Source organism: Mytilus californianus, unplaced genomic scaffold (assembly GCF_021869535.1).
Source record: "Mytilus californianus isolate M0D057914Y unplaced genomic scaffold, xbMytCali1.0.p SCAF_5, whole genome shotgun sequence".
NCBI classification, from domain to species: Eukaryota; Metazoa; Mollusca; class Bivalvia; order Mytilida; family Mytilidae; genus Mytilus; species Mytilus californianus.
In genome coordinates this window covers 63,456,589-63,480,525 of record NW_026262701.1, presented here as the reverse complement: position 1 = coordinate 63,480,525, position 23,937 = coordinate 63,456,589, and the positions used below count along the sequence as shown (strand labels likewise).

The 23,937-nt window shown below is 34.5% G+C and overlaps 1 protein-coding gene and 1 long non-coding RNA gene across 2 annotated transcripts in view; one reads left to right on the top strand and one right to left on the bottom strand.

The window, feature by feature from the left end:
• The window catches only part of LOC127701153 (tyrosine kinase receptor Cad96Ca-like), a 359,749-nt gene that overhangs the window by 200,584 nt on the left and 135,228 nt on the right, over positions 1-23,937 (bottom strand). The gene's annotated exons all lie outside the window — the stretch shown is intronic.
• Positions 177-13,327, top strand: LOC127701200 (uncharacterized). Its single transcript, XR_007981862.1, has 7 exons — positions 177-721; positions 4,735-5,111; positions 5,668-5,794; positions 7,110-7,746; positions 8,125-8,308; positions 11,055-11,237; positions 12,175-13,327. It is a non-coding gene; the product is annotated as an uncharacterized LOC127701200 (long non-coding RNA).

Sequence of the window (23,937 nt, the reverse complement as noted above, 5' to 3'; positions counted from 1 at the left end):
TAAGAAAATCTCCAGAGTGGATTATGTTCGAAAATCTGAAGTTACGGTTAAAAAACTGAAATTGTGAAATTGACAAAATGAGATTAGGGGGATAGGCCAATTTAAGTTAATTTTGGATCAATTTCAAGAGATTGTGACGGGCAACGATTACATAGGTGTTGTAGAGGAGACATAAGCGCATCGTTTAAGAAAATCTCCAGAGTGGTTTATGTTCGAAAATCTGAAGTTCCGGTTAAAAAACTGAAATTGTGAAATTGACTAAATGAGATTGGGGGTTAGGCCAATTTAAGTTAATTTTGGACCAATTTTAAGAGATTGTGACGGGCAACGACTATATAGGTGTTGTAGAGGAGACATTGGCGCATCATTTAGGAAAATCTCCAGAGTGGTTTATGTTCGAAAATCTGAAATTACGGTTAAAAAACTGAAAATTTTATTGTGAAATTGACAGAATGAGATTAAGGGGGTAGGGCACTAAAAGAAAAAATTGGACCATTTTAAAGAGATTATGACGGGCAACGACTATATAGGTGTTGTAGAGGAGACATTGGCGCATCGTTTAAGAAAATCTCCTGAGTGGTTTATGTTCGAAAATCTGAAGTTACGGTTAAAAAACTGAAAATTTTATTGTGAAATTGACAGAATGAGATTAAGGGGGTAGGGCACTAAAAGAAAAATTTGGACCATTTTAAAGAGATTGTGACGGGCAACGACTATATAGGTGTTGAAGAGGAGACATTGGCGCATCGTTTAAGAAAATCTCAAGAGTGGTTTATGTTCGAAAATCTGAAGTTACGGTTAAAAAACTGAAAATTTTATTGTGAAATTGACAAAATGAGATTAGGAGGGTAGGGCACTAAAAGAAAAAATTTGGACCATTTTAAAGAGATTGTGACGGGCAACGACAATATAGGTGCTGAAGAGGAGACATTGGCGCATCGTTTAAGAAAATCTCCAGAGTAGTTTATGTTCGAAAATCTGAAGTTACGGTTAAAAAACTGAAATTGTGAAATTGACAAAATGAGATTAGGAGGCAGGCCAATTTAAGTTAATTTTGGACCAATTTAAGAGATTGTGACGGGCAACGACTATACAGGTTTTGTAAAGGAGACATTGGCGCATCGTTTAAGAAAATCTCCAGAGTAGTTTATGTTCGAAAATCTGAAGTTACGGTTAAAAAACTGAAATTGTGAAATTGACAAAATGAGGTTAGGGTCAGGCCAATTTAAGTTAATTTTGGACCAATTTAAGAGATTGTGACGGGCAACGACTATACAGGTTTTGTAAATGAGACATTGGCGCATCGTTTCAGAAAATCTCCAGAGTAGTTTCTATTCGAAAATCTGAAGTAACGGTTAAAAAACTGAAATTGTGAAATTGAGAAAATGAGATTGGGGGTAGGCCAATTTAAGTTAATTTTGGACCAATTTCAAGAGATTTTGACGGGCAACGACTATATAGGTGTTGTAGAGGAGACAATGGCGCATCGTTTAAGAAAATCTGCAGAGTGGTTTATGTTCGAAAATCTCAAGTAACGGTTAAAAAATGAAATTGTGAAATTGACAAAATCAGATTGGGGGGGTAGGCCAGTTTATGTTAATTTTTGACCTATTTCACGGTTAAAAAACTGAACATGTTATTGTGAAATTGACAAAATGAAATTAGGGGGGTAGGCCAGTTTAAGTTAATTTTTGACCTATTTCAAGAGATTGTGACGGGCAACGACTATATAGGTGTTGTAGAGGAGACATTTGCGCATCGTTTAGGAAAATCTCCAGAGTGGTTTATGTTCGAAAATCTGAAGTTCCGGTTAAAAAACTGAAAATGTTATTGTGAAATTGACAAAATGAAATTAGGGGGGTAGGCCAGTTTAAGTTAATTTTTGACCTATTTCAAGAGATTGTGACGGGCAACGACTATATAGGTGTTGTAGAAGAGACATTTGCGCATCGTTTAAGAAAATGTCCAGAGTGGTTTATGTTCGAAAATCTGAAGTTCCGGTTAAAAAACTGAAAATGTTATTGTGAAATTGACAAAATGAAATTAGTGGGGTAGGCCAGTTAAAGTTAATTTTTGACCTATTTCAAGAGATTGTGACGGGCAACGACTATATAGGTGTTGTAGAGGAGACATTTGCGCATCGTTTAAGAAAATCTCCAGAGTGGTTTATGTTCGAAAATCTGAAGTTCCGGTTAAAAAACTGAAATTGTGAAATTGACAAAATGAGATTAGGGGGGTAGGCCAATTTAAGTTAATTTTGGACCAATTTCAAGAGATTGTGACGGGCAACGACTATATAGGTGTTGTAGAGGAGACATTGGCGCATCGTTTTAGAAAATCTCCAGAGTGGTTTATGTTCGAAAATCTGAAGTTCCGGTTAAAAACTGAAATTGTGAAATTGACTAAATGAGATTGGTGGTTAGGCCAATTTAAGTTAATTTTGGACCAATTTCAAGAGATTGTGACGGGCAACGACTATATAGGTGTTGTAGAAGAGACATTGGCGCATCGTTTAGGAAAATCTCCAGAGTGGTTTATGTTCGAAAATCTGAAGTTACGGTTAAAAAACTGAAACTTTTATTATAAAATTGACAAAATGAGATTAGGGGGTAGGGCAATTCAAGTTAATTTTGGACTAATTTGAAGAGATTGTGACGATCAACGACTATATGAGTGTTGTAGAGGAGACAATGGCGCATCGTTTAAGAAAATCTCCAGAGTGGTTTATGTTCGAAAATCTGAAGTAACGGTTAAAAAACTGAAATTGTGAAATTGAGAAAATGAGATTGGGGGGTAGGCCAATTTAAGTTAATTTTGGACCAATTTCAAGAGATTTTGACAAGCAACGACTATATAGGTGTTGTAGAGGAGACAATGGCGCATCGTTTAAGAAAATCTCCAGAGTGGTTTATGTTCGAAAATCTGAAGTTACGGTTAAAAAACTGAAAATGTTATTGAGAAATTGACAAAATGAAATTAGGGGGGGTTAGGCCAGTTTAAGTTAATTTTTGACCTATTTCAAGAGATTGTGACGGGCAACGACTATATAGGTGTAGTAGAGGAGACATTTGCGCATCTTTTAAGAAAATCTCCAGAGTGGTTTATGTTCGAAAATCTGAAGTTCCGGTTAAAAAACTGAAATTGTGAAATTGACAAAATGAGATTAGGGGGGTAGGCCAATTTAAGTTAATTTTGGACCAATTTCAAGAGATTGTGACGGGCAACGACTATATAGATGTTGTAGAGAAGACATTGGCGCATCGTTTAAGAAAATCTCCAGAGTGGTTTATGTTCGAAAATCTGAAGTTCCGGTTAAAAAACTGAAAATGTTATTGTGAAATTGACAAAATGAAATTAGGGGGGTAGGCCAGTTTAAGTTTATTTTTGACCTATTTCAAGAGATTGTGACGGGCAACGACTATATAGGTGTTGTAGAGGAGACATTTGCGCATCGTTTAAGAAAATCTCCAGAGTGGTTTATGTTCGAAAATCTGAAGTTCCGGTTAAAAAACTGAAAATGTTATTGTGAAATTGACAAAATGAAATTAGTGGGGTAGGCCAGTTTAAGTTAATTTTTGACCTATTTCAAGAGATTGTGACGGGCAACGACTATATAGGTGTTGTAGAGGAGACATTTGCGCATCGTTTAAGAAAATCTCCAGAGTGGTTTATGTTCGAAAATCTGAAGTTCCGGTTAAAAAACTGAAATTGTGAAATTGACAAAATGAGATTAGGGGGGTAGGCCAATTTAAGTTAATTTTGGACCAATTTCAAGAGATTGTGACGGGCAACGACTATATAGGTGTTGTAGAGGAGACATTGGCGCATCGTTTTAGAAAATCTCCAGAGTGGTTTATGTTCGAAAATCTGAAGTTCCGGTTAAAAACTGAAATTGTGAAATTGACTAAATGAGATTGGCGGTTAGGCCAATTTAAGTTAATTTTGGACCAATTTCAAGAGATTGTGACGGGCAACGACTATATAGGTGTTGTAGAAGAGACATTGGCGCATCGTTTAGGAAAATCTCCAGAGTGGTTTATGTTCGAAAATCTGAAGTTACAGTTAAAAAACTGAAACTTTTATTGTAAAATTGACAAAATGAGATTAGGGGGTAGGGCAATTCAAGTTAATTTTGGACTAATTTGAAGAGATTGTGACGATCAACGACTATATGAGTGTTGTAGAAGAGACAATGGCGCATCGTTTAAGAAAATCTCCAGAGTGGTTTATGTTCGAAAATCTGAAGTAACGGTTAAAAAACTGAAATTGTGAAATTGAGAAAATGAGATTGGGGGGTAGGCCAATTTAAGTTAATTTTGGACCAATTTCAAGAGATTTTGACAAGCAACGACTATATAGGTGTTGTAGAGGAGACAATGGCGCATCGTTTAAGAAAATCTCCAGAGTGGTTTATGTTCGAAAATCTGAAGTTACGGTTAAAAAACTGAAAATGTTACTGTGAAATTGACAAAATGAAATTAGGGGGGTAGGCCAATTTAAGTTAATTTTGGATCAATTTCAAGAGATTGTGACGGGCAACGATTACAAAGGTGTTGTAGAGGAGACATTAGCGCATCGTTTAAGAAAATCTCCAGAGTGGTTTATGTTCGAAAATCTGAAGTTCCGGTTAAAAAACTGAAATTGTGAAATTGACTAAATGAGATTGGGGGTTAGGCCAATTTAAGTTAATTTTGGACCAATTTTAAGAGATTGTGACGGTCAACGACTATATAGGTGTTGTAGAGGAGACATTGGCGCATCGTTTAGGAAAATCTCCAGAGTGGTTTATGTTCGAAAATCTGAAATTACGGTTAAAAAACTGAAAATGTTATTGTGAAATTGACAAAATGAGATTAAAGGGGTAGGGCACTAAAAGAAAAAAAATGGACCATTTTAAAGAGATTATGACGGGCAACGACTATATAGGTGTTGTAGAGGAGACATTGGCGCATCGTTTAAGAAAATCTCCTGAGTGGTTTATGTTCGAAAATCTGAAGTTACGGTTAAAAAACTGAAATTGTGAAATTGACAAAATGAGATTAGGGGGGTAGGCCAATTTAAGTTAATTTTGGACCAATTTCAAGAGATTGTGACGGGCAACGACTATATAGGTGTTGTAGAGGAGACATTGGCGCATCGTTTTAGAAAATCTCCAGAGTGGTTTATGTTCGAAAATCTGAAGTTCCGGTTAAAAACTGAAATTGTGAAATTGACTAAATGAGATTGGCGGTTAGGCCAATTTAAGTTAATTTTGGACCAATTTCAAGAGATTGTGACGGGCAACGACTATATAGGTGTTGTAGAAGAGACATTGGCGCATCGTTTAGGAAAATCTCCAGAGTGGTTTATGTTCGAAAATCTGAAGTTACAGTTAAAAAACTGAAACTTTTATTGTAAAATTGACAAAATGAGATTAGGGGGTAGGGCAATTCAAGTTAATTTTGGACTAATTTGAAGAGATTGTGACGATCAACGACTATATGAGTGTTGTAGAAGAGACAATGGCGCATCGTTTATGAAAATCTCCAGAGTGGTTTATGTTCGAAAATCTGAAGTAACGGTTAAAAAACTGAAATTGTGAAATTGAAAAATGAGATTGGGGGGTAGGCCAATTAAAGTTAATTTTGGACCAATTTCAAGAGATTTTGACAAGCAACGACTATATAGGTGTTGTAGAGGAGACAATGGCGCATCGTTTAAGAAAATCTCCAGAGTGGTTTATGTTCGAAAATCTGAAGTTACGGTTAAAAAACTGAAAATGTTATTGTGAAATTGACAAAATGAAATTAGGGGGGTAGGCCAATTTAAGTTAATTTTGGATCAATTTCAAGAGATTGTGACGGGCAACGATTACAAAGGTGTTGTAGAGGAGACATTAGCGCATCGTTTAAGAAAATCTCCAGAGTGGTTTATGTTCGAAAATCTGAAGTTCCGGTTAAAAAACTGAAATTGTGAAATTGACTAAATGAGATTGGGGGTTAGGCCAATTTAAGTTAATTTTGGACCAATTTTAAGAGATTGTGACGGTCAACGACTATATAGGTGTTGTAGAGGAGACATTGGCGCATCGTTTAGGAAAATCTCCAGAGTGGTTTATGTTCGAAAATCTGAAATTACGGTTAAAAAACTGAAAATGTTATTGTGAAATTGACAAAATGAGATTAAAGGGGTAGGGCACTAAAAGAAAAAAATTGGACCATTTTAAAGAGATTATGACGGGCAACGACTATATAGGTGTTGTAGAGGAGACATTGGCGCATCGTTTAAGAAAATCTCCTGAGTGGTTTATGTTCGAAAATCTGAAGTTACGGTTAAAAAACTGAAAATTTTATTGTGAAATTGACAGAATGAGATTAAGGGGGTAGGGCACTAAAAGAAAAATTTGGACCATTTTAAAGAGATTGTGACGGGCAACGACTGTATAGGTGTTGAAGAGGAGACATTGGCGCATCGTTTAAGAAAATCTCAAGAGTGGTTTATGTTCGAAAATCTGAAGTTACGGTTAAAAAACTGAAAATTTTATTGTGAAATTGACAGAATGAGATTAAGGGGGTAGGGCACTAAAAGAAAAATTTGGACCATTTTAAAGAGATTGTGACGGGCAACGACTATACAGGTTTTGTAAAGGAGACATTGGCGCATCGTTTAAGAAAATCTCCAGAGTAGTTTATGTTCGAAAATCTGAAGTTACGGTTAAAAAACTGAAATTGTGAAATTGACAAAATGAGATTAGGGGGCAGGCCAATTTAAGTAAATTTTGGACCAGTTTAAGAGATTGTGACGGGCAACGACTATACAGGTTTTGTAAAGGAGACATTGGCGCATCGTTTAAGAAAATTTCCAGAGTAGTTTATGTTCGAAAATCTGAAGTTACGGTTAAAAAACTGAAATTGTGAAATTGACAAAATGAGATTAGGGGGCAGGCCAATTTAAGTTAATTTTGGACCATTTTAAGAGATTGGGACGGGCAACGACTATACAGGTTTTGTAAAGGAGACATTGGCGCATCGTTTCAGAAAATCTCCAGAGTAGTTTATGTTCGAAAATCTGAAAATACGGTTAAAAAAATGAAAATTTTATTGTGAAATTGACAAAATGAGATTAGAGAGGTAGGGCACTAAAAGAAAAATTTGGACCATTTTAAAGAGATTGTGAAGGGCAACGACTATATAGGTGTTAAAGAAAAGACAATGGCGCATCGTTTAAAAAAATCTCCAGAGTGGTTTATGTTCGAAAATCTGAAGTTACGGTTAAAAAACTGAAATTTTTATTGTGAAATTGACAAAATGAGTTTAGGGGGGTAGGGCACTAAAAGAAACGATTGGACCATTTTAAAGAGATTGTGACGGGCAACGACTATACAGGTTTTGTAGAGGAGACATTTGCGCATCGTTTAAGAAAATCTCCAGAGTGGTTTATGTTCGAAAATCTGAAGTTACGGTTAAAAAACTGAAAATTTTATTGTGAAATTGACAAAATGAGATTTGGGGGGTAGGGCAATTCAAGTTAATTTTGGACCTATTTCAAGAGATTGTGACGGGCAACGACTATATAGGTGTTGTAGAGGAAACAATGGCGCATCGTTTAAGAAAATCTCCAGAGTGGTTTATGTTCGAAAATCTGAAGTTACGGTTAAAAAACTGAAAATTTTATTGTGAAATTGACAAAATGAGATTAAGGGGGTAGGGCACTAAAAGAAAAATTTGGACCATTTTAAAGAGATTGTGACGGGCAACGACTATATAGGTGTTGAAGAGGAGACATTGGCGCATCGTTTAAGAAAATCTCCAGAGTGGTTTATGTTCGAAAATCTGAAGTTACGGTTAAAAAACTGAAAATGTTATTGTGAAATTGACAAAATGAGATTACGGGGGTAGGCCAATTTAAGTTAATTTTGGACCAATTTCAAGAGATTGTGACGGGCAACGATTACATAGGTGTTGTAGAGAGAGACATTGGCGCATCGTTTAAGAAAATCTCCAGAGTGGTTTATGTTCGAAAATCTTAAGTTCCGGTTAAAAAACTGAAATTGTGAAATTGACAAAATGAGATTAGGGGGGGTAGGCTAATTTAAGTTAATTTTGGACCAATTTCAAGAGATTGTGACGGGCAACGATTACATAGGTGTTGTAGAGGAGACATTAGCGCATCGGTTAAGAAAATCTCCAGAGTGGTTTATGTTCGAAAATCTGAAGTTCCGGTTAAAAAACTGAAATTGTGAAATTGACTAAATGAGATTGGGGGTTAGGCCAATTTAAGTTAATTTTGGACCAATTTCAAGAGATTGTGACGGGCAACGACTATATAGGTGTTGTAGAGAAGAAATTGGCGCATCGTTTAGGAAAATCTTCAGAGTGGTTTATGTTCGAAAATCTGAAGTTACGGTTAAAAAACTAAACATTTTATTGTGAAATTGACAAAATGAGATTAGGGGGGTAGGGCAATTCAAGTTAATTTTGGACCTATTTCAAGAGATTGTGACGGGCAACGACTATATAGGTGTTGTAGAGGAGACAATTGCGCATCGTTTAAGAAAATCTCCAGAGTGGTTTATGTTCGAAAATCTGAAGTTACGGTTAAAAAACTGAAAATGTTATTGTGAAATTGACAAAATTAGATTTGGGGGGTAGGGCCATTCAAGTTAATTTTGGACCTATTTCAAGAGATTGTGACGGGCAACGACTATATAGGTGTTGTAGAGGAAACAAAGGCGCATCGTTTAAGAAAATCTCCTGAGTGGTTTATGTTCGAAAATCTGAAGTTCCGGTTAAAAAACTAAAATTGTGAAATTGACTAAATGAGATTGGGGGTTAGGCCAATTTAAGTTAATTTTGGACCAATTTTAAGAGATTGTGACGGGCAACGACTATATAGGTGTTGTAGAGGAGTTATTGGCGCATCGTTTAGGAAAGTCTTCAGAGTGGTTTATGTTCGAAAATCTGAAGTTACGGTTAAAAAACTAAAAATTTTATTGTGAAATTGACAAAATGAGATTAGGGGGTATGCCAATTTAAGTTATTTTTGGACCTATTTCAAGAGATTGTTACGGGCAACAACTATATAGGTGTTGTAGAGGAAACAATGGCGCATCGTTTAAGAAAATCTCCAGAATGGTCCAATTGTTTCTTTTAGTGCCGTACCCCCCTAAACTCATTTTGTCAATTTCACAATAAAAATTTCAGTTTGTTAACCGTAACTTCAGATTTTCGAACATAAACCACTCTGGAGATTTTCTTAAACAACGCGCCATTGTCTCTTCTTTAACACCTATATAGTCGTTGCCCGTCACAATCTCTTAAAATGGTCCAAAATTAACTTAAATTGGCCTGCCCCCTAATCTCATTTTGTCAATTTCACAATTTCAGTTTTTTAACCGTAACTTCAGATTTTCGAACATAAACCACTCTGGAGATTTTCCTAAACGATGCGCCAATGTCTCTTCTACAACACCTATATAGTCGTTGCCCGTCACAATCTCTTGAAATTGGTCCAAAATTAAATTAAATTGGCCTAACCCCCAATCTCATTTAGTCAATTTCACAATTTCAGTTTTTTAACCGGAACTTTAGATTTTCGAACATAAACCACTCTGGAGATTTTCCTAAACGATGCACCAATGTCTTCTCTGCAACACCTATATAATTGTTGCCCGTCACAATCTCTTGAAATTAGTCCAAAATTAACTTAAATTGGCCTACCCCCATAATCTCATTTTGTCAATTTCACATTTTCAGTTTTTTAACCGTAACTTAAGATTTTCGAACATAAACCACTCTGGAGATTTTCTTAAACGATGCGCCAATGTCTCCTTTACAAAACCTGTATAGTCGTTGCCCGTCACAATCTCTTAAATTGGTCCAAAATTAACTTAAATTGGCCTGCCCCCTAATCTCATTTTGTCAATTTCACAATTTCAGTTTTTTAACCGTAACTTCAGATTTTCGAACATAAACTACTCTGGAGATTTTCTTAAACGATGCGCCAATGTCTCCTCTTCAGCACCTATATTATCGTTGCCCGTCACAATCTCTTTAAAATGGTCCATTTTTTTTCTTTTAGTGCCCTACCCTCCTAATCTCATTTTGTCAATTTCACAATAAAATTTTCAGTTTTTTAACCGTAACTTCAGATTTTCGAACATAAACCACTCTTGAGATTTTCTTAAACGATGCGCCAATGTCTCTTCTTCAACACCTATATAGTCGTTGCCCGTCACAATCTCTTTAAAATGGTCCAAATTTTTCTTTTAGTGCCCTACCCCCTTAATCTCATTCTGTCAATTTCACAATAAAATTTTCAGTTTTTTAACCGTAACTTCAGATTTTCGAACATAAACCACTCTGGAGATTTTCTTAAACGATGCGCCAATGTCTCCTCTACAACACCTATATAGTCGTTGCCCGTCATAATCTCTTTAAAATGGTCCAATTTTTTCTTTTAGTGCCCTACCCCTTTAATCTCATTTTGTGAATTTCACAATAACATTTTCAGTTTTTTAACCGTAATTTCAGATTTTCGAACATAAACCACTCTGGAGATTTTCCTAAATGATGCGCCAATGTCTCCTCTACAACACCTATATAGTCGTTGCCCGTCACAATCTCTTAAAATTGGTCCAAAATTAACTTAAATTGGCCTAACCCCCAATCTCATTTAGTCAATTTCACAATTTCAGTTTTTTAACCGGAACTTCAGATTTTCGAACATAAACCACTCTGGAGATTTTCTTAAACGATGCGCTAATGTCTCCTCTACAACACCTATGTAATCGTTGCCCGTCACAATCTCTTGAAATTGATCCAAAATTAACTTAAATTGGCCTACCCCCCTAATCTCATTTTGTCAATTTCACAATTTCAGTTTTTTAACCGTAACTTCAGATTTTCGAACATAATCCACTCTGGATATTTCTTAAACGATGCGCCAATGTCTCCTCTTCAACACCTATATAGTCGTTGCCCGTCACAATCTCTACGATGCGCTATGGGGGTTAGGCCAATTTAAGTTAATTTTGGACCAATTTCAAGAAATTGTGACGGGCAACGACTATATAGGTGTTGTAGAAGAGACATTGGCGCATCGTTTAGGAAAATCTCCAGAGTGGTTTATGTTCGAAAATCTGAAGTTACGGTTAAAAAACTGAAATTGTGAAATTGACAAAATGAGATTAGGGGGCAGGCCAATTTAAGTTAATTTTGGACCATTTTAAGAGATTGTGACGGGCAACGACTATATAGGTGTTGTAGAGGAAACAATGGAGCATCGTTTAAGAAAATCCCCAGAGTGGTTTATGTTCGAAAATCTTAAGTTCCGGTTAAAAAACTGAAATTGTGAAATTGACAAAATGAGATTAGGGGGGGTAGGCCAATTTAAGTTAATTTTGGACCAATTTCAAGAGATTGTGACGGGCAACGATTACATAGGTGTTGTAGAGGAGACATTAGCGCATCGTTTAAGAAAATCTCCAGAGTGGTTTATGTTCGAAAATCTGAAGTTCCGGTTAAAAAACTGAAATTGTGAAATTGACTAAATGAGATTGGGGGTTAGGCCAATTTAAGTTGGTTTTGGACCAATTTTAAGAGATTGTGACGGGCAACGAATATATAGGTGTTGTAGAAGAGACATTGGCGCATCGTTTAGAAAAATCTTCAGAGTGGTTTATGTTCGAAAATCTGAATTTACGGTTAAAAAACTAAAAATGTTATTGTGAAATTGACAAAATGAGATTAGGGGGGTAGGGCAATTCAAGTTAATTTTGGACCTATTTTAAGAAATTGTGACGGGCAACGACTATATAGGTGTTGTAGAGGAAACAATGGCGCATCGTTTAAGAAAATCTCCAGAGTGGTTATGTTTGAAAATCTGAAGTTACGGTTAAAAAACTGAAAATGTTATTGTGAAATTGACAGAATGAGATTAAGGGGGGTATGGCACTAAAAGAAAAAATTGGACCATTTTAAAGAGATTGTGACGGGCAACGACTATATAGGTGATGAAGAGGAGACATTGGTGCATCGTTTAGGAAAATCTCCAGAGTGGTTTATGTTCGAAAATCTAAAGTTCCGGTTAAAAAACTGAAATTGTGAAATTGACTAAATGAGATTAGGGGGGTAGGGCACTAAAAGAAAAATTTGGACCATTTTAAAGAGATTGTGACGGGCAACGACTATATAGGTGTTGAAGAGGAGACATTTGCGCATCGTTTAAGAAAATCTCCAGAGTAGTTTATGTTCGAAAATCTGAAGTTACGGTTAAAAAACTGAAATTGTGAAATTGACAAAATGAGATTAGGGGGTAGGGCACTAAAAGAAACAATTGGACCATTTTAAAGAGATTGTGACGGGCAACGACTATATAGGTGTTGTAGAGGAGACATTGGCGCATCGTTTAAGAAAATCTCCAGAGTGGTTTATGTTCGAAAATCTTAAGTTACGGTTAAAAAACTGAAAATGTGAAATTGACAAAATGAGATTATGGGGGTAGGCCAATTTAAGTTAATTTTGGACCAATTTCAAGAGATTGTGACGGGCAATGATCATATAGGTGTTGTAGAGGAGACATTGGTGCATCGTTTAGGAAAATCTCCAGAGTGGTTTATGTTCGAAAATCTGAAGTTCCGGTTAAAAAACTGAAATTGTGAAATTGACTAAATGAGATTGGGGGTTAGGCCAATTTAAGTTAATTTTGGACCAATTTCAAGAGATTGTGACGGGCAACGACTACATAGGTGTTGTAGAAAAGACATTGGCGCATCGTTTAGGAAAATCTCCAGAGTGGTTTATGTTCGAAAATCTGAAGTTACGGTTAAAAAACTGAAACTTTATTGTGAAATTGACAAAATGAGATAAGGGGGTAGGGCAATTTAAGTTAATTTTGGACCAATTTGAAGAGATTGTGACGGGCAACGACTATATAGGTGTTGTAGAGGAGACAATGGCGCATCGTTTAAGAAAATCTCCAGAGTGGTTTATGTTCGAAAATCTGAAGTTACGGTTAAAAAACTGAAAATGTTATTGTGAAATTGACAAAATGAAATTAGGGGGGTAGGCCAATTTAAGTTAATTTTGGACCAATTTCAAGAGATTGTGACGGGCAACGATTACATAGGTGTTGTAGAGGAGACATTGGCGCATCGTTTAAGAAAATCTCCAGAGTGATTTATGTTCGAAAATCTGAAGTTCCGGTTAAAAAACTGAAATTGTGAAATTGACAAAATGAGATTAGGGGGGTAGGCCAATTTAAGATAATTTTGGACCAATTTCAAGAGATTGTGACGGGCAACGACAATAAGGTGTTGTAGAGGAGACATTGGCGCATCGTTTAGAAAATCTCCAGAGTGGTTTATGTTCGAAAATATGAAGTTACGGTTAAAAAACTGAAATTGTGAAATTGACAAAATGAGATTAGGGGGGGGGGGGGGGGGGGGTAGGGCACTAAAAGAAAAATTTGGACCATTTTAAAAGAGATTGTGACGGGCAACGACTATATAGGTGTTGTAGAGGAGACATTGGCGCATCGTTTAAGAAAATCTCCAGAGTGGTTTATGTTCGAAAATCTGAAGTTACGGTTAAAAATCTGAAATTGTGAAATTGACAAAAACGGAAAAATTGATGAAATTTTCGTTTCCGTTCTCTAACTTCAGTTTGCCTCAACCAAATGTTATGAAACTTAGACACAATGCTTATTACCACAAAACGATCTCAACTGTATGTTGAAGTTGACTCATGCATATTTAAAATCTTGAAAAATAGACCAACACTCATCCTTAATGTTTAAAATTAATTATTTTCCAATTAATCAAAGTGACAATTTATATACCTTCAGACATTTATTGACATGTACAATATAATATTTCAGATCACTTGAAGTAGTATTGGCAGTAATTTTAAAGTGATCATTTGATTAAGCATTTGAATGGGCTTGATAGTGCTTTCTTTTTTCGATATCTCTCTTTTTGTAGTATTCATTCAAAATTCGTAATTTGTCTAAATAAACATATCTTTAATAAATAAATATCACAAAATAATAAAGAAAAAACATACGAAAACAGAAGAGAGCAAGTGGCCGAAAATGGTTTATTTATTACAATAACAAAAATAGACATAATTTGAAAGTCACAATTATGAAATGCTTACGTTTTCCCTTTTCTTTAGATTACTACGTATTCGTGAACATATACATGCAAACAAAATCTCATTCTACGTTTAGAATTAACAATGGGAATGGAATTAAATGAGGTTTTTCTAAACATTTAATTTTATTATACTTCACGTCAAAATGCCATATTTTGATTGGCTAATACGAGGGTGTTAATTTACTCTATTACCCTTCATGGAGACGCTTGATCAAGTGTGCGCTTTATTAAATACGACTCTATCATATGGCAAATACTCTATTACCCTTCACGGAGACGCTTGATCAAGTGTGCGCTTTATTAAATACGACTCTATCCTATGGCAAATACTCTATTACCCTTCACGGAGACGCTTGATCAAGTGTGCGCTTTATTAAATACGGATGGTTGTTATGTACAAGACGTCGTAGTTTATTACTTTGAATTTGAAATTTAATCGACAGTAATAACAGAACATTCAGTATAATAAATTAAATAACACATGTCTGAGAGGGTGATAGAGAAGATTGTTACCCCTCGAAAAGACATTGTCAACCTTGGCTTTGCCTCAGTTGACAATGTTTTCTCGGGGTAACAATCTGCTCAATAACCCTCTCAGCTATTTGTTATTTATATAATGTATAATTCTGTTAATATTTGAAATGTATGTTCTTATTATTTAGTTACTTTTTGTTGGGTTGCTTAATGATTGACATTTGCACTTCATTTGGTTTTATTTATACCAAATGAATACTCATTCATTTTACAATAACAATAACAATAGGTCTTGACAGATACAAGTTCTTAATTACTTCATTTAATTTAAGGATGAAAATGCAAAGGGATACTGAATAACTATTACATCTTATTTACTTTTGTTTTAATGAGTTTGGACAGATGGGCATAAATCCTTCATTTGAAACAATTAAACTTGTTATAAAATATTGTAAGAGGTAATCTGTCACTGAAACCAATTAATCCACCTTAAAATTTGATGGTTCACACAATAAAATTCTAACCTTAGAGATTTGGTAAATTGTTTTAAATGGCTTTCTATAATCATTATCATGATCATGATAATCTATCATGTGTCTCTAGATTTCAATTCATGTTTTATTAAAGAAACAGGGGGGGGGGGGGGGGTGGGGGGGGGGAGGGGGGACACACACATTGAATGAAAAGTGATATTACAAATTTAATATAACATAACCAAATAACGAAACATTTAACATACATAGTTTAAGAAAGGTCGTAATGGAATTGTAGCAAACTTTGCACACTTTTAAATGACTTTGTAAATCAACGAAAAATACTCCGGCGTTATGGTCATTATTTTTCATAACAATTCTTTCAGTGGAATTTTGATAAAGTCGTGTATTTTTTCCTGAAAAGGTTCTGTTTCGTACACATCGCTATGTGTGATTTCTCGAAATTTCTACATTTTCTGCTATTTATCCGTAGCGAGTTAACTTCTCCAGCTAAAATTTTACCGCTGGTAAATCATTTGTTATTTGTCTCATAATAGTTAAATTCATATAATGGCACTCATACATATAAGTTTTATAACATCAAGAATCAATTTCAAATAAATTTCAAACCTTCGTTCAGTTTAATAAAGGAAATAAAATACGAAACATTCTTACACATTTTTCAAATATTCACAAATTGAACCTTATATACCCGTATATATAATGTTTTGGTGAAACCCTTATATTTTCTTTCCTCCTTCATATTCAACTGACTTGCCGATTGCAGCCTGCAACCAACGGGAAGTGCTATTTTGCAGGTTGCGGGTTGCGGGTTGCAGGTTGCGGGTTGCGGGTTGCAGGTCACACATATAAATATTATATACGTAAAAAGGTCATATTAGGGGAATTAATACATATAAAATCTACCCCATGACTAATAAAGGAGAAGGCTCACGAAGGGTTAAAATTGTCCCTAAATTTTTGATGTTTTTTAAATCGGGACAAAAAACTTAAAACTTATAGAAATACTTGTGATTATACTATTAAGACAAAAATATATATTTTTTTTGCATCTTCCTTTCAACTTTATGAAGCTATGACCTCTTAAATAAACATTATTTGTATAAAAGGTCAATTTTGGTAAATTTTTTAATTAATTAAGCTTGGCCGCCATTCACGATCCAAATTTTTTTTATATTGATGAACTCTATATCCGCAAAATTGGAATCTTTTAGTTACAAAACATTTTGGATCGTAGGTGGCGGCCAAGGGTTTCCTAAAGCTTTTGGGTCTGAAAATTGCACAAGATCATCATATTTTGACAAAATGTCCAAAATGGGCCTACTTTGGAGAATATTATGTACTTTTATGAAAAGAACAGATTTATTTAGCAGTAAGGTTTTTGAAAAAGACCAATTTACGAACCAAACTGTGAACCTTTTGGTGTTTTATGATAAAGTTGATATTTTAGGCCATTTTGTGCCATAAGTGAACCTTGTCCTTACAATTATTTCTTACAGTACTGTGTGGTAAAAGTGTCTTGTCAGTTATCAGTTGTCAGTATTTAATTTTCTTTTTATCATAATCTTCAAATTCAATAATCATAATTTTAATACACATACATGTATCTTTTGATGCTAATCGTACTGCTCAATTGCTATTAATAGTTCTTAACATTGATTCTATAGTGAAGTTAAAGTAATAAAAACTTCAAATTGACATAGGCTGAACAGGTTCTATGGACACATTAATCTGTCTTAATCTAGTTACATAAACAATTAAATTCCTTTCAATGGACATTAAAAATCTTTGAGGCTAATATTAAGAAATTATTAGCTTTAAATAATTAATTGCTTTTTTTTGCCAAAACAGAAGGGACACCTCTATTTGTCGGTCTTTACTCAGTGATTTAGCACTTTTGGTTATCTCTAGCAATTATCTGGTTTCTCAACTGTCAAGTCAAACAGTAACTTTATTTTTATAAAACTTTATTCAAGGTGAGCAAAAAATACAACTTTTAAAACAGAAGTGTGTTCAGCTGCTTAAACAGCCATTTTCTGAGAATACATTTCTGTTTGGCCTCCCCAACATTACTGACTGGTTTGTCAGAAAGAGACAAAACACCTCGCCAAACACGATTATTAAGTTTACGTATAATTTCTCCAATACAGAAGTGACGTACTTAGATACTGAGGTGTACAAAGAGGAGCATTTTAAATCGAGTGGTGTCCTTGATTTCAGGTTGCATGTCTTATGAGTATCTCCCAATTACAAGTGCACATCTTAGACATACTTTTCAAATTGTAATAACAAGTGAAACAAGTCGTCACTGAAGAAACAACTAGAACACACCCGCGAAATCGCGGGCTTTTAGAGTGTGGTTGAAAGTATGTAATCTGTTGTAGGATGAATTTTTGTAAAAGATTTTATGACTGGAGAATTTCAAAAACGGTATCAAATGAGAAAGGTCATAGGTACATGTACTTGGGGACATTACAATTTTTTTTTAGCCCTCCCCCTTTTTTCCAAAGTCCGTTATTTTTTGTTTTTCTGTTAATTTTAATTATTTTCGCGTTTTTCTGTATATTATGAACATACATATACTATAAATGAAGTGCATTTGCTATTTACCATCAATTCCAAGTTTACTATCTAGGGCGGTCACTGATATATTATATAGAGACTCTCTAGATCTCTAAATAATATAGCAGTGACCACCGTGGATAGTAGACTTGGAATTGATAGTAAATAGCAAATACACTTTATTTATAGTATATGCATTATCATAGTACATGTAGTATACAGAAAACGCGAAAATAATTGTCCTGTTCCCAAGTACTTATGAAAATTATATGTAATTTTAAGAGTCCTAAACGGAAGTCTTGTCTATGACTTAAGAGTCCGTCCGATGACGAAAATATTATCGGGAAGCCTTTATTATCGTTTCCTCCCAAAATAACCCAAACTGAATAATCATAAGCGAGGATGACAAATGCGACTATGCGTGATACCTATAGGACACAGAGGCATGATGATTTATACAAAATGAGGTCTTCTCATTTAATAGTATAAACAGCAACGAGACTGATCTCAACAACATTTTATGACTTTGGAGAAATAAACTTATAGATAGAGGAGGTTATGATATTAAAGTTTCAAACTGCGTAAGACATTACAGATGTGAAACACAAGATTAAAAGATGCAGTACACTCTGTCAAATAATTTTAGAAAAAAGGAAATTTCACTTGCACTGCATGGTAACTAAATATATAACCCTGCAGTAATAATTCTTAACAGAGCTATTAAGAAACATTGGCATATTTTTCAAAGAGATGAATATTGTTTTGATTGATATTCAATAAAAAAGGAGTTCCAATGTCTCCCGCGTTGCACTTATTTAATATTTTCAAGTGGCATAATTTTATCATCTTATTAAAAAATCCGATTGTCCACCTTTATAGAACTTGTCCGAGATACTGCTGATATTAATCTAAAGTATAAGTTTTATAAATATCTGGCAAAAATTGTACCTGTATGAGCGCTAACGAGGCCATTTTCCATAAATTTAATATTTCCAAGGGACATAACTCTTTTAAAAAAAGTCGATCGTCCACCATTTTAGAACTTAATTTTAACTTTGAAGGAGCATCAATTGAAAACAAGACTTTTGAATAGGTAGGCTTTTGAGAAGGACCCTTGCTAAGAATGCAATAGAACTTCGCTGAAAAATTCAGAAACACCGTTCATTAAAAATATATACAATGATATACGTATGTACATCTAGCCGTTTAAAGGCAATAAGTCTTTACCACTATATAAAAACTGTGTCAAGTCTTGATGTTTTAGTATGTATGTTCTATGCATTTGTTGAAAGTTTTACCCAGATATTTGTTCAGTTTTCTCTTTTCGAACAGAAAGTGTATGTATTAGATAAACTCTGAGGGTGTTAGACCAATTAAGAGCATTTACATCTCAAGATATTATGATTAATGTAAAGTGATAGATTTCTATTGTTAGGTGTAAGTTTATTTACAGCAGAATGTTGTTTAACGTAATTGGATACCCTGCCTTTAACACATGTTGATCATAAAATTGTGTAAATTAGATACACCCTCTCATGCTAATGCCCTCGTTGTATATCTAATACTTAAACCCGCAACCTTCAACCTGCAACCTGCAACCCGCAACCCGCAACCTGCATTTTAGACAATTTCGCAACCAACAGTCCGCTCCGGTATCACTTGGTCCAACTCTTTATTGGAATGATTGAAATCTACATTGTAATCACAAGTCAATTTATCTACAAAACTACTTTTGAAATACCAAATGGTTTTTTTCAATTCTTAATTTTCATCCTTATGATACTTTACTTCAGAACTTGTTCCTGTATTGTTATGAATTTCAGTTAATGGCCAATTTCTTAGTGAAGATTCGTCTAAATTCCATTTAATAGATACATTTAAAAACGCTTACCGTTACCTTGGTGGCATTTTTGCTTCAAATAATAAAGAATTCCCTAATCATACTGCTGAAATTTACCCCAGAGAACTTACTTTGAATAAAAATAATACTTGTATAAACAGCAATACTTTTGCTTTTTGCAGATTTTGACATATGATTACATTTCAGTTTCATACGAACAAATTCGTAAGGGTTCCGTGGAACCCAGTGTCTCACCTACTTTTGCTGTTAGTCGCAGGCTCAACAAAAATGGGGAAATAATTATTGCAAATTTTCCTCTAGATACTATCTTTTGATTGTAAGAAGCTTCTGTTCAAGTTTGGAAGGAATCCAGGATTGTTTATGAATCTAATAAATGTTTTAAAAACTTTAACTGCAGACTGTATGTAATGTTAACTGGAAGAACAACTAAGTCCATTTATAAGTAATATACGGAAAAACAGGAATTTTTTTTTTACAAAATTTCCTTCTAGCTTTTGATCATAAACAAGCTTCTGTCCAAGTTTGGTACAAATCCAGGATAGTGTAAAGAAAGTTATTAAAATTTGAAAAACTTTAACCACACAGTTAATGTTATGTTAACTGGCAGAAAAACTAAGTCCATTTATAAGTAAAATACGGATAAACAGGATTATTTTTTTAACAAAATTAACTTTTGAATACTATCTTATGATCATAAACAAGCTTCTGTCCAAGTATGGTACAAATCCAGGATAGTTTAAGAAAGTTATTAAAATTTGAAAAACTTTAACCACAGAATGAATGTTATGTTAACTGGCAGAAAAACTAAGTCCATTTATAAGTAAAATACGGATAAACAGGATTATTTTTTTAACAAAATTAACTTTTTAAGACTATCTTATGATCATAAACAAGCTTCTGTCCAAGTATGGTACAAATCCAGGATAGTTTAAGAAAATTATTAAAACTGGAAAAACTTTAACCACAGAGTGAATGTTATGTTAACTGGCAGAAAAACTAAGTCCAGTTATGAGTAAAATACGGATAAACAGGATTTTTCTTTACAAAATTTTCTTCTGGATACCATCTTATGATTATAAACAAGCTTCTGTCCAAGGTTGGTACAAATCCAGGATAGTTTAAGAAAGTTATTAAAATTTGAAAAACTTTAACCACAGAGTGAATGTAATGTTAACTGGCAGAAAAACTAAGTCAATTTATGAGTAAAATATGGATAAAACAGGATTTTTTTTACAAAATTTACTTCTGGATACTATCTTATAATCATAAACAAGCTTCTGTCCAAGTTTATTAGAAATCCAGGATAGTTTAAGAAAGTTATTAAAATTTTAAAAACTTTAACCACAGAGTGAATATTTGTGGACGCCGCCGACGACGCCGGACGACGACGACGACAACGCCGACGACGGAATGTAGGATCGCTATGTCTCGCTTTTGCGACAAAAGTCGCAGGCTCGACAAAAATTAAAAGAAAACTTCACGACGACAAAATAGACGATTTTGTGCCCTTGATCGTTTTAAAGCGTGAATTGATCGGTCTTTTTCGAGTGTTATCATGTTTTTTTCGTGTGAATATGGTGTAAAATGTTAACAAACAGACTTCTTCTCTTTTCGTAAGACGGGAAATAAAAGTTTAAAAAAAACGTCAAAGGTAAAAACATCGATTGAAGTTATACACGTTGAATATAAAATTATCCTTAGAAAGCTCTTTTGGAATATTCAAAAATGTGTAATAAAGCCATCTGTAGGGTGTAGGTAGGTGAAATTCTAACATAAAACCCGATCTAAAATTGATACTTTAAGTCAGAAGAGCATAAGTTATGGAACAAAATAACATTTGGTTGAGACAAATTGGAGTTAAAGAGAACGGAAATGAAAATTTCAGCAATTTTTCTATTTGTAAAGGAGTATAACTCTAGAACGGTAAAAGTGACGCCACCAAAATTAAAATTTGATCTGTGTTTTGTGGTAATAAGCATCGTTTGTTGATGTGGTTCATAAGTGTTTCTCGTTTCTCGTTATTTATATAGATTAGACCGTTGGTTTTCCCGTTTGAATGGTTTTACACTAGTAATTTTTGGGGCCCTTTATAGCTTGCTGTTCGGTGTGAGCTAAGGCTCCATGTTGAAGACCGTACTTTGACCTATAATTGTTTACTTTTATAAATTTTGACTTGGATGGAGAGTTGTCTCATTGGCACTCATACCACATCTTCTTATATCTATATATTGTGTAAAAGTTTTATGACAATTGGTTGAGGCAAACTAAAGTTAGAGAATGGAAACCAATTTTGGGACGTACGGACACAGGGACGTTCAGACGGACAAGGGTAAAGTTTAATGCCCCTCCGCTACGGCGTTTAGCTATTACCCTATTATACTCAACGAAGCTCGGAGATAAATGTACGTTCACCCGTATAACGTTTAACGACCGTTGACTCGTCGAAAAAAGGGAAGGGGTGTGGTTTGGTCATTCAACAAGATAATTCCAAAGCTTTCAGACAAATTACTTCTTTATTTCAGCAATCACTTCTTTTTTATCAGTAAAATAAAATTAATAGGACTGTATTATATTTCTTTCCATTTTTGGGGACCATTATTATTAATTATGTTGTGTGCAGTATACAAATATGTAATAATTTGCACGTTTACAATCATCCATGTTTTATGTGGATGGCGAAGGAATTGACAGAAAGAGATATGCAAAAAGAATATAAAATGACATTGTCAAAGTTTTAGGACCCTGTTATTTCAATAAAAAAAAATTACTTACTTCATTGTCGTGTTTGTGGACTACCGACTCAAGAGAATGTTGATTTCAACAAAGTGTGTTGTAAACGGTGTATACATACTGTCGGATAGCTGGAAAAATATTGATGTACTTTTTTATACAAGTATAAAAAGTAACATCATTCCATTATACAAGGTAACCCCCCCCCCCCCTATTTTTTTTAACCTAACTTCAGATTTCCAAACATAAACGATTCTGGAATTTTTCTTAAACGATGCGCCATTGTTTCCTCTACACACCTATATAGTCGTTGCCCGTCACAATCTCTTGAAATTGGTCCAAAATTAACTTAAATTGCCCTACCCCCCTAATCTCATTTTGTCAATTTCACAATAAAAGTTTCAGTTTTTTAATCGTAACTTCAGATTTTCGAACATAAACCACTCTGGAGATTTTCTTAAACGATGCGCCAATGTCTCCTCTACAACACCTATATACATGTAGTCGTTCTCCGTCACAATTTCTTTAAAATGGTCCAAATTTTTCTTTTAGTGCCCTACCCCCCTAATCTCATTTTGTCAATTTCACAATAAAATTTTCAGTTTTTTAACCGTAACTTCAGATTTTCGAACATAAACCACTCTGGAGATTTTCTTAAACGATGCACCAATCCTCTACAACACCTATATAGTCGTTGCCCGTCACATTGACTTTAAAATGGTCCAAATTTTTCTTTTAGTGCCCTACCCCCTAATCTCATTTTGTCAATTTCACAATAAAATTTTCAGTTTTTTAACCGTAACTTCAGATTTTCGAACATAAACCACTCTAGAGATTTTCTTAAACGACGCGCCATTGTCTCCTCTACAACACCTATATAGTCGTTGCCCGTCACAATCTCTTGAAATTGGTCCAAAATTAACTTAAATTGGCCCACCCCCCTAATCTCATTTTGTCAATTTCACAATTTCAGTTTTTTAACCGTAACTTCAGATTTTCGAACATAATCCACTCTGGAGATTTTCTTAAACGATGCGCCATTGTCTCCTCTACAACATCCATATAGTTGTTATCCGTCACAATCTCTTGAAATTGGTCCAAAATTAACTTAAATTGCCCTACCCCCGTAATCTCATTTTGTCAATTTCACAAAAAAAAACAAAAAAAAATTCCAGTTTTTTAACCGTAACTTCAGATTTTCGAACATAAACCACTCAGGAGATTTTCTTAAACGATGCGCCAATGTCTCCTCTACAACACCTATATAGTCATTGCCCGTCACAATCTCTTCAAAATGGTCCAAATTTTTCTTTTAGTGCCCTACCCCCTTAATCTCATTTTGTCAATTTCACAATAAAATTTTCAGTTTTTTTACCGTAACTTCAGATTTTCGAACATAAACCACTCTGGAGATTTTCTTAAACGATGCGCCATTGTTTCCTCTACACACCTATATAGTCGTTGCCCGTCACAATCTCTTGAAATTGGTCCAAAATTAACTTAAATTGCCCTACCCCCCTAATCTCATTTTGTCAATTTCACAATAAAAGTTTCAGTTTTTTAATCGTAACTTCAGATTTTCGAACATAAACCACTCTGGAAATTTTCTTAAACGATGCGCCATTGTTACTTCTACAACACCTATATAGTCGTTGCCCGTCACAATCTCTAGAAAATGGTCC